The sequence below is a fragment of the Centruroides sculpturatus genome, unplaced genomic scaffold (genome assembly GCF_000671375.1).
Source record: "Centruroides sculpturatus isolate CEXI.00-Female unplaced genomic scaffold, Cexi_2.0 scaffold1297, whole genome shotgun sequence".
NCBI lineage: Eukaryota > Metazoa > Arthropoda > Arachnida > Scorpiones > Buthidae > Centruroides > Centruroides sculpturatus.
The window spans coordinates 186,012-198,839 of record NW_019385491.1 but is presented as its reverse complement, the minus strand read 5'-3'; the positions used below and the strand labels follow the sequence as shown (position 1 = coordinate 198,839).

At 30.8% G+C, this 12,828-nt stretch overlaps 1 protein-coding gene across 1 annotated transcript in view; it reads left to right on the top strand.

The window, feature by feature from the left end:
- The first annotated feature begins 11,160 nt into the window (after nucleotides 1–11,160).
- The window catches only part of LOC111639482 (ATP-dependent RNA helicase DEAH12, chloroplastic-like), a 22,861-nt gene continuing 21,193 nt past the window's right edge, over nucleotides 11,161–12,828 (top strand). The window contains exon 1 of the mRNA XM_023385373.1: nucleotides 11,161–11,310. The gene's annotated coding sequence lies outside the window, so the exon portion shown is untranslated. The remainder of the gene's footprint in view (nucleotides 11,311–12,828) is intronic.

Here is a 12,828-nt window from a genome sequence, read left to right as displayed (position 1 = left end):
TATAACACTGTTGATAATTCCGTTTTATATGAATTCCATGTTGTACGAGTCACTTAGATTTTACAAATACGTGTGCCAGGCTGTGAACGGCTCACGTATTTGTAAAATTTAAGTGACTCGTACAACATGGAATTCATATAAAACGAAATTATCAACAGTGTTATAGGGGGATCAACTTGTATTTCAATATAGGCTAATCGAAATGATCTATTGAAGTTTGACAAGTGCGCGCTCTGACATCAACTTCGCACATAGATTTAACATTGTAAATTTTGATTTTGTATATTTCCGGTCACGGATCGAATTTTAAAATGCTGTTTGCGTCACGATCTAGACCGAGATAGATTCCATTTGTATGCAAAAGTAATTTAAATCAGTCAAGCGATTTCGGAGGAGTTAACCGTCGTACAAATGTCAAAGTCATCGCTTCGCTACGCTCAATAAACGACATTACGAAAAATAAAGTATTTAAAATTCCATCTTTTTAAAACCCTGAGCACGGATCTGTAGAAATCTACTGTAATTTAAATATTTTAAAATTATATTTAGCCTTAAATTTTTAAAATAATGATGCTGGGATTCTGCAGGTGATAAACACTGAACATTTGTAATATCAGTTATATGTATGGCGGTTTCAAGAGCATACCCGAGGATGATTATAACGCTGCAGCATCCTCTTGATATCAAAGCAGTCAGTTTTGTTATTTTAAAATTAAAGTAGCTTAAATATAATAATGCATATCGCGTGACTTTAATTAGTTAAGATTAGATAACTAAATTAATTTTAAGATAATTGAGTAACATTGTCTTAAAAACAAAGGGAATTCGCGAATCTGCCTTAATCAGTACCCATATTTTCAAAACCTTGGATGGTTTAATCGACGATACACAGAAACAATAATTAGTTTGCAGATGTTGATACACAATGATTTAATTGTCTGAATTTTTGAAATTGCCTTATGATGAAATAGCATTATATTAAAGTGTATAATGCTATTTCATCATAATGAAATAGTATTATACACTTTAATATAGTGTAATCACATATAATGAAAACGTATAGGCTACCTGTAATTGCAGCGAAGACATTCAAATTGAGTTTTCGTTATAATTTAATCCTATATTCTTCATAGATTATTTCGAAGTAGTTCTTCACTCAAATATGACTTTAAATATACAGTGGTGCCTCGTATAACGCACGCTGCGAATAACGGACTGTTTGTTTGGCCGTTAGGTGACTCGAGCAACGGACTGGTTGCAGACAACGGACTTTCCGTTCGGCAGTTACGTGAGGCGACCAATGGACTTTCTACGAACAAGTGCGAATGATGTTTCCACTCTTTTGCCGTTGCCAATGACAATATGTTATTTTTATAATATATTAGTATTATTAGAATATATTATCAGTATATCTGAAGTACAGAGCGTTGGGATTAGGCTTGCTCTCTTGTTTATTAGATACATCAACACAGTGCAGGGTATTTACATTTATTCAAGTGTTGTGCAAATCATGGCTTCTAAAAAAATAGAAAAGTAATTTCAATTGAAACAATGCAAGAAATCATCAGGAGTGAAAGTTGATAAAAACTTCCTTGTCGAATGGGGAGAGGTTCAGGAGTTTACCAACACTCATTATCCAAACAGAGCTGAGGCCAACAGGATCAATGATCTATACAATGACACTCTTGCTCGTCATTTCCAACAGGTGTTGAACAAGAGAGAGAAATAGACCACCTTGGACATGTTTTTCAAGAAGCCAGCAGGGAAAAAACAAAGGACGGAACAAGAGGAGTTGACCCCGCAAGCTCCGGTAGCCTCTCCTGAATCTGAATCCGATTAAAAAACAATAAAAAAAAGACCCGATGCAATGTGTAAAAAGTCTGTATCTGTATGAATGTGTGAAGAAAGTGTTCCTCCACCTCCTTCTCACAACATCTGACTACCCGGCATAATTGGTGACTGCTCCATTTTCATTTTTTTATGGTACAGTACGGTTATTTTATGCTGCAGAACGAATTATATGTTTTAACATGTATTTCTATGGGAAAATGCGTTTCGTATAACGGACTATTCACTTAACGGACGTGCACCTGGAACGGATTAAGTACGTTATACAAGGCACCACTGTATAAGTTTTCATATCTCTCTTTTATGCGCTTCCAAAGTAATAAAAGGGGGGTTACAAAACACTATAATCTTCCACTATTTACAGGTATACTTTAATATTTCTTAATATAAAATAAAAATATAAGTTAAGTCACTAATGATGGATGATCATGACTGATTCGATTAAAATGACGCAGTCACGAAGTTGATCGAATGATCGATAAGTCAGTTGATACCTTGATAAAAATTAATCGATCACTTTTCGAGTCATTTCTACTTTCGTTGTAGATGAGCCATACTGATTGGATAACGATCTTATACAAAACCGGATATACATCATTATTTTTCTCCCGTTTTAGACATTCACTCAAGCAAGATAATGTTATATATATAACAGAAAAAGCTTGAGTGGATATTTAAAAAAAAAGTATATATATATATATATATAAAACTCCAATGAGTCTGTATATATTTAGATAATAATTATATACATATTAATTCATATTTTAATTCTGTATTTATTGATGTTTGAGATGATAAAGAACGCACTATTAAGCAGGCTTTTTGTTTATTGTATTGCATACTTTGACTTTTACTTCATTTGTTTAACGATATATTTTCATTATTTGCAAAATAATAAAAATATATCGTTAAACAATTGAATAAGATTGGAAGATTTGAGACTGAAACAGTTTTCCTCGCTCTTTTTCAAGCTTCTGAATCCGTGGATTTGAAGATTTTTAACTCTAGAAAATCGTTGATCAATTTTTATTTTAAATGTTCATTTTTGAAGCGATAGAGTTTATCATAAAAGGTATTTAGAAAGAAACGAATGCTCTCATATACTTTATGTTTTGTTGTACAATACGAACGGTCTACGATTTATCTCATTTACAGTCGACCCCCTATAACACTGTTGATAATTCCGTTTTATATGAATTCCATGTTGTATGAGTTACTTAGATTTTACAAATACGTGAGCCGTTCACAGCCCGGCACACGTATTTCTAAAATCTAAGTGACTCGTACAACATGGAATTCATATAAAACGGAATTATCAACAGTGTTATAGGGGTGTCTACTGTAATTGTAAATTAATGCGCTATTACTAATTCTAGAATTTTATCGATAAAAGTCACTTTTTTATACGTTTCTTTACTAACTTGCTCTGTTTTTAGTCTATCAATAGATAAAATCCTATTTTTACCCACTTTCCCGAAACTTCGGATCTAATTGAAACTGCCTACAATGTATTTCCGATGACATTACATTTTGTTTTTTAGAGTTTGCAAACAATTTTAGTAAAAAATTAACGAAGCCTGACAACATATATTAAATTAAATAAAACCGAGCAATTGTTTATTGTGACGACAATTTCTCGGTTTTATTGCCCCTGTACATTATACTTTTCCTTTAATAATAGAGACGTGCCGATGATTTATCTAACATCTTTCAGGGGGAAAAGTTTTGAATCGAAATAATATAACTTCCGGTTTGTATCAAAAGTTATTATATTATTAATTGGGACCTTCTTCTCCTAAGGTTTCCATATCATGTCTCATCTTTCGTCCGTCTAACTTCGTTTTCGAGATTAAGGAAAGACAGACGGACAGACAGCAGACAACAATGAGAATTTATAGGTCTACAATTTTTTCAAATATCAGCCCAACAAGAAGAATTTAGATAATTCAGTGTTATATATATATATAACTAAAAATTATCTTATATAAAGTGTCTCTTTAAAACTTTTTTTATTCACATAAATGCACTAAAAAGTTAAAAATTAAATTATTCGTCAGCTTTCACAGTATTCTTGGCATTGTGCGAACAAAATTAAAAGGGTAGGGTGCTGATAAAACCCATAAAAATTTATACAAAGTGTAACTAAGAATAGTTTTAAACATATACATCCACGCTTTTATTTTTGTTTGCATAATACCAATAATACTGTAAAAGCCGAAGAAAATTTATGTTTTACTTTTTTAGTGCATTTATGTAAATAAAAAACGTAATTTTAATTAAATGTTATACATTTCCATATAAAAAATGAAATCTTCTGAATAGCCTACTAAAGAACCAGCTCTTCGGCCATTCAGATTTAAAAATACATATTATTATTGTAAATTAAGAAGCGTATTATAGTCACTTTACTGGGCAATACGCTCATTAATTTTAACATTGTAATTAATATGTATAAATCTTAAGTAGTTTGAACATTTGTCTACGAAAAGTTCGTTTATCGAGCTCACAACGTGTGAAAACTGCAATAACACAAAGTCCTATGTATTCAATCAGGAGGATAAACCGGGAGCTCGGCATGCACGATCCACAATGTAAAAAATCCTCCATTGCAAATGTGCATTTTATATATAAGTTAGAGGAGGAAGAGGACTAAAACGCCCGCCAAACTATGTGTCATGATTCTTAGAGGCTGTGGAACAGGAGGATGCTTTACGCGTTTGATAATCTATGGTACCACAGATAACCACAGAATTCTTTCTTCTTGGAACCAGCATGTTTCATACAACCTGCTAAAATAAAAAATTATTGTCATTAGCACAAAAATAGATCAAGACTTTATAATCACCTTGTAAATTTAATTAACTTGTCAAATTAATTGGCGTAACTAACTACCGGAATAACTGGGTCGAACAAGACATCTGCTCCCCCTAATCTAAGGTGTCATTTTTAATAATAACATTATTTCTACCCCACGTAATGGGGTGTTATGTTAAGTGGTCCCCGAAAATTGAGTTACGCCGCTGCTCAAATCTTTTAATTTTCGTGTAGTTTAACAAACTGGATTGTATACATTTTTATAAAATGTTTATTCCTAACATTAGAAATACAATAGCAAATATTTTAAGCTGATTAATTTTTTATTTATATAAGTTATATCTGAAAATAATGTTTTATCAATTATTTTTATCTTGATAGATAGAATTGTTTTATTGATTAAGCTTAGCTTGCAAGCTAAAGCAATCGATAAAAATAATGTAAAAATATCGATATAAAGGTAAATGAGTAAGTTTTCTAAATTTTTTTATTAAATTATAATAACCATATCAACATATCGTTAATTATATCAAATTTTCTGTTAATTTATAACAGAATTAATTAAATATAAATACCAGTCGACCCTCCTATAACACTGTTAATTATTCCATTTTATATGAATTCCATGTTGTACGAGCCACTTAGATTTTACAAATATGTGTGCCGGGCTGTGAACGGCTCACGTATTTGTAAAATCTAAGTGACTCGTACAACATGGAGTTCATATAAAACGGAATAATCAACAGTGTTATAGGGGGTCGACTGTATATATATTTATTTATTATATACTGTAACTTGGGGTGAATAGAAGCACCTCTCTGTCTAAATGGTTATGTAACTCCAATAACGTTTATGATGTGATCTCGTAAGTTGTTTTAAATAACAGTCTTATCCTCTTTACCAACTTCTGTACGGAATATATAAAGTACAGTAATGAAATTTCTCGTTTTTCCCTCTTCTCTTTACTTGACGTGACGTTTCCTTTCACCTGTATCCATGAGATTAAAAAAAAAAACGCTAACTGTTTGTTTTTATTTTACAACTAGAGGCAAATTTGCCAAATTTTGGAAAGTAAAAAAGAACATACTTCAGTCAATACGGTACAAAGACAATCAATAAGCAAAGGCAAGGTTTAGGAAAACATTCTTTACAGTTTTAGATGATTCTTATTATTAAGGGTGATAAATGGTGGCAATAGAATTAAGTTACAAATTAAAACAAAATGTAAACTAAACAATTTTTATTATAAAAATGTACAACAAACATCCTAGTTGTAGTTAGAATCTAATTGGGCTGCAATCTAAAAAACTTGCAGACCTATAAATTCCCACTGCGTGTCTGTCCTTCTTTAATCTCTAGAATGTAGTTAGATAGATAAAAATCGAGACCAGATATAGAAAGGTTAGGAGTTTAGGTGAAGGATGCCCCGATAAACTATATACGAATACGTTAACTAAATATATATATACGTTATTTCAAATAAAAAATTTTCCCTGAAAGGAGTTAGATAGATGACCGGCACGACTCTGGTGCTAACAGGAAAAGTATGATGTACAGGAGCAAGCCACTACTAATTTGAGGTGGAGAGCATATATTTTAAATGAAATAAATTAAAAATATGATTAAAATTTACAGCCCGGCATTGTGACACTGTCACAATAAATAATTGCTCGTTTTTTTTTTTTTAACGAACTAAAAATAAAATAACTCAGAAATCTGTACAAAAGTTACGCTTAATTACGCATTTGTGTATGGAATTGCTCACAAGCCATATTCTTCGAGTATTACTGGACAACAAGGATGCTCTTAAGTGTTTCTACAGAGAGGCAATTTCTCTCCTTGTCCACTTTAACTGTATTGATGAGAATATTCGTTTCACATTGCTATTATGGGCTGTTATGGAAAAATAAAATTGATCCAACTTTCAAATTTAATTTTATTTGAAAACTTAAACGAAATGCATCTTACTTATAATAAACGTCGAAAAGTATATAAAATATCTAATTTATTTCTATGAAAAGGAAACTGATCTCCGAGGTATAGGTTTTAGTTTTGGCTTGATATAAAAATACAAATGTGGTGATTTCCTTCTAAAGTTTTGTCCAAAGCGGTTTAAAACCCACAGGTACGAGGGAACATGCAAGTCCATCGTCATAAAAGATCAAAATAAAATGTCGTTGAGATCAATGTAAATTGACAGCAATCGTAAATGATATTGGCATGTAACGCTAGCTTACAATCTGCACATAGAGCTTACATGGAAAAATTTGACCTCGAATATCTCAGTTCATAGATGGAGGTTCAAAATTCAGAAACATCGGCCCTTGCCGAGTTAGACTGTAGAGTACACATTTGCAAAAATTCGTGTTCAATGGCGGTGCGGTTGCTTTTAGCTTTCGATCACAGACAAAACACTTTCTGGCTTATGAAGAACTACGCTCAACAAAATGTAATAAAGATATACATTAAAAATTATCCATTTAAATATGTCTAATTTGTCAGATGATTATTAGGGGAGACCGGGGCAACTTCGGCATGCGGGGCAAGTTTGTCAAGCGCTTTTTTTTAAAAACAAATTAAAAGGAGACTTTGGTTATAGGTTAGGCAGTTGAGTTTTATTGGTGGCTTGTTGAGTGTAGTGTTTTTATTGTTCTCCAACAAGCGTAGTTGAATTATCAAGCAAATTTTCATTTTCGTTCAATTCCATATAATATTTTTTTTCCATTTATATTGAATTGGCAGGTTTTGTTATAATTCCATGATAACGAAAGTTACTTTTCCTGTTAGAAGGATGTAACTTCAACTTATTCACGTGGCCAGATCGTGGCTTGGCATTCTGTTCTCAGGGTTGTACTTAATGTTTCGAAATCATGACTAGCGGGGTAAGATCGGCAACATAAAGCCACATTAGAAGCAAAGGATAAAAATCAAACAGATGATAAATGAAAACATGTTTGCATTTGTTATTCATGTATATATGTCTTTGAACTTGCATTTCGTTGTAATAATATTAAATGGGTGTTGGATTTGTATTTCTTTGTTTTAATAGTGAATTCCAACTTATACATTGTTAATAACATAATTTTATATACGTGCCTATCTTGCCCCATTACTGTTGCCCCTATACCAGGGGCAACTTTAATAAAAATAATTAAAATAATTACAACTTTACAAAAAGAGAGAAGTTGCCGATCTTGCCCCTATACCCGGGGCAACTTCGTCAATTTCTCTCTTCTTGTAAAGTTGTAATTATTTTAATTATTTTTATTTCCAAACTGATTTTAACCAGTTCTATAGTAAGGTAACATTCCAATAGACAATATGCAAAGCTTTTTTTTCAGTTTACAGCAGTATTTATTACACAAAATTTAAGTAAAGCTTAACATGCCGATCTTGCCCCGGTCTCCCCTATAATCTGTTGTTTTAGACTGAACTGAAAAGTATTTTCAAAAAGCTCGAAATTAGTTACTTTGACATCGTCACAATGCCGGGCTGTAAATTTTAATCATATATTAATATTAAAAAATCTACTTTAAGAATGAATTAAAATATAAAGTATTTAAATTTTTAAAATGTGAGATCGAGTAAATATTGTACACCTTACAGGGTCGAGTAATACATTATTAATCTCAGTGTGTAAGAGTCAATTTCATGCCATATTTATCGTTCTATATAATAATAACGTAAACATTTGAATGCAAACCGCGTGACTTTCGGTTCAGGCCGGAAGTTCGTATATAGTTAATGGAGATTTCCGGCCCCTAAGCTTTCCATATCTAGTCTCGATTTTCATCTATCTGACTCCATTGTCGAGATTAACGAAGGAATGACGGAAATACGAACGACCGTGGAATCAATAGGTCTGCAATTTGAAAATTTCAACAATGGGCAGTAAATTGTTTGATTGTTATATACTAATACAGATGTGTGTCTGGGAAAGGGATACCTCGGATCTTTTTTTTCACGTTTAAAGGAAAATAGTTAGATACAGGGTTATGTATCGAGCCCAATATTGTTTAATTTATATCTAAACTTACTTGTTAGAAGATTTAGTGACTCCGAATTAGTGGGAATTGATCTTCTGAGAACGGAAGTGAAAATCTTGACATACTCAGACGATTTGGTTGTTATGATGGACTCACCTATAGGTCTATAGAGAATGATTGATTTTTGGGTTATGGAATAATTTTCAAAATAGAACTTTACTATTTTTCGATTATCTATATTTAGGATATTTATCCTAAATATAGATAATCGAATAATCGCAGCTCGTTTCGCAAATCTTGATCAGGCTGTAAAAATGTGCAATAGTAAGGAACAGTTTATTTACTTAGTGAAGGGACGGATTGTTTGATGAATCTTTGACATGGTAATTGTACATTATTGAAAAGGGATTCTAACTTTTTAAAACATCCAAAGCCCGAACTGAGTATGGCACATATCCCGGCCAAGATAGCTATGTGATATCTTGGCCAGGAGAGTGAAAAGTTTTATATCTGTAACGAATTTGAAAATGACGTCAAACGGATATCGTATATCACATATTTCTGAGTAGCTACAAATTACAGATAATTGATATTCATGTTATCGTCTATTTTCTAATAAGTTTTTATTACTTTTTGTGGTTTTTTTTGGTCATTTTTGGTTCTTTTCGATCTGTGGGCAGAAAAGGGCATTTTTCCATACCCATTGTGGGTTCGGTCAGCCTACAATGGGAGTGACCGGGTAGAGATAGACGAAGCCCAATATATTATTTATTTATAACTTATAACTCAGACCAATCTTCAAAAGCTGTCTCCACAAAAGGTCTCTATCTAATTAGTCGAATGCCGATGTCAAATCAACGAAATAGCGTAGAGTTTACCTCGTTTCTTCTTTAAAGACTTTTGAATTAAAGTATATAAAACAAAAATATTATACAATGTCTAGAAACCAACCGGAAGCAAACCTGGAAATCCGAAAGTACCTTGTATTTATTCAAGCAAGTTACCAATCGCGTACATAAAATTTTATTAAAAAAAAAAACTTTAGAAATTGTCGGTAGTAACGAAATTGCTCTATAATTATCAGGTAGATCTCTGAGCTCCTTCTTAAATATAGGAATAATCTTACATATACGCTAATCCAATGGAATCTTTCCCAATTGATATACATTATTAAACAAACCTACCATATATCTAATCAAGTCTGGGAAGTATCAATACTTATATAGTTCCACCGGTATACCCCATTGATACCCGTTTTTCATAGTAAACAAAACCTTTTCCACTTCCTGTTCTGTTATCTCCATATTCAGCACATCATCCTGCCAATTCCCACATCAGTTATATACAGAAATATCCAGTAAATATTTTTTTAGAGTAAAATTTCTTTGAAAAATAGCCACCCAATCAAGATCTGGAAGCTCCTTGTATTAGTTTTAACAAAAAAAAAAAAAATTAATGAATTGCCAGAACTGCTTACTGTCACCTGATGCCAAGCTTTTATTAATCCACTGTAAAAAAAAGCTTTTTCTTAGCTCCACATAAATTGCTAGTCACATTACGTTCTTTAACAAAATTACTCACGGCTACAATATTTCCAACTTTTGCTCATCTCATCCTGTGTCAACGCCTGATTTCTTCAAGCAATACTCGACCTACAATCTGTATCAAACAACAAAAAATTGAAAGTTCCAATCTAAAAACGACGATTTAATTAAATAACCAAAGACCTCAAACGTTAACACCGGCTGACTCCGAATCGCACACAATAATTTATTATATTTATGATTTACCATCTCTACTTTCTTCTCTCCAAAAAGATTCTCTCTCTATTACCCTTACGGTTCTCGTATTTTCTTTTTAAGTTTACAATCTAATACTACACTAATTGAAAAATTATTACTATATACTTTATCTAATATAGAAAAACTTGTAACAATAGATAAACGAGTCAGCTTAACCAAGGCTAAATCAATTACAGAACATCCTATTTTGTCCACATAAGTGTAATAATCTTTAGATACAGATGGTCCTCTACCATTTAAAATTATAACAATCTTCACAAAAATCCAACACCAATCTTCCACGATTATTTATTAATGTATCCTGTGATAGTCGCGAAACCCAAGATCAAGATCCTCATTACAACCATAAATCCATTCTATCATATAACAGCAAACCAATCTAATTACTTCTGTCCAATATACTGTAGTCTATATAGTAATACTGTATAGTATCAACATCATTAATTTAAAGGGAGTGCACAGTTTTGCATTCGTGTAAACTTTCAATTTATTTTAATGAAAATACAGTACATCTGTCAAGCTGCATAAACTACAGCTATTGATTCTCAAATATATATATTGCTCTTCAAATTTTTTTTTTTTTAATTAAACTATTATTCTCGGAATATATTTATTGATAATTCACTGATAGACTTACTTATCTTTACAATTTTCCTAAAATTAAAATTGCTATCTTATTGTTAACTGTATTGTAACGATAGCAACTTTGATAATTTCAATTACGTGGACTTCATGCTAAGTTATACGATTATGTTATCGAAAAAGTACTGCGCATACTCATGTACAGTATATGTACTGTACTTTAGTTAAGTATAGAACCTTTCACAATGCTTATCAGCTCTTCGAAAAATTAAATTAAGGTAATTAATACTATTTTTATATAAAATATTCTATAAATTTTATATTAAACAGGGTGTAAAGTCCGTGTGCAATTTTAAAAAATTATAACTTTATTAGTATTTGTGATAGAAAAAATCTGTAAAAAGTATTAGAAGGCTTAATGTACCTAGTTTTAAGTAAAATTATTTAGTAATGAATTGGAAGAGATGGACCATTTACCTGGCCTATACGTTCACCAGACTTTATTAGACTTTTTTATGGGGACATGTGGAAACAATAGTGTATGCAATCAAACTTCGATCGTTAGAAGACTTAAAGCTAAAATAACTAATGTGATTTCAGACATTACTGTAAATCAATTAGTAAATGTTTTTAGAGAACTACAAAATAGTATTATACTTTGTATTACTAATGATAGTAGACACGTGAAAACTTAATAAAATACAATAAAGCAATAAACAAATATAGATTTTCTTATTTCCTATACATTTTACATAATTTCTCTATCACAAATACTAATAAAATTATAATTTTTTTTAAATTGAACACAGACTTTATGGACATCCTGTATAAATAATAATAATAATAATAATAATAGATTTACTAACCGTTGTTATTTCATATAAAAATATGTAATTTTGATTAAATTTAATTAACATTTTAATGTTAAACGTTTTTAAAGTTTATTATAAGTATATCTCGGTAATATTTAGTATATTTGTTATCGTATTTTTATATTCTGCTTGTAAAACTAATTAATTTTTAAAACATATGTTAGAAATGTTGGCATGTCATATGATAGATAAAAATGACAGATAGTCTATATTATATTAGCAATATAATTATACACTTTATGCAATATCAATATTAATAAAACGATTGATTTCTCATATGAACATTATTATTATTTATTATTCTTATGGCATCCTCTTCCCGGAGGGTTGTTGTATCAATAACTGAGCAACCATTTCTCTCCATATGAGCCTACTGAATAAACCATTAAATTTTATTTAGAGCCTAAATTAGTTGAAAATTTTCTACTATAATCAGTACAAATTTTAGATAATACGTAACAAAATTATACCCTAAGATCAATTTTGATACGTTGTTTTTTTTTTTTTTTAATTTAATCTATTTATGTAAATGCCTAATCAATCTTATGAGGCTTTGTTATAATTAGATTCATATTAAAAATAAATTCCAACGTTTACATTATTACAAAATATTGATAGATACGAGTTTTTTTTTATCATCATAAATTATTTTTCGGATAAAAATAGATAAAATTATTTATTATTTTCAACGTTCAGAACTTAAAATAAAATAAAAAATGAAACTATAAAATAAATACCTTGTAAATCGTAATAGAAATTCTTAAAAAAAAAATATAAAATTTTATTTATTTATAACCTACTACTTTCATTTACAAGTCGACCCCCCCTATAACACTATTGATAATTCCGTTTTATATGAATTCCATGTTGTACGAGTCACTTAGATTTTACAAATACGTGTGCCGGGCTGTGAACGGCTCGCGT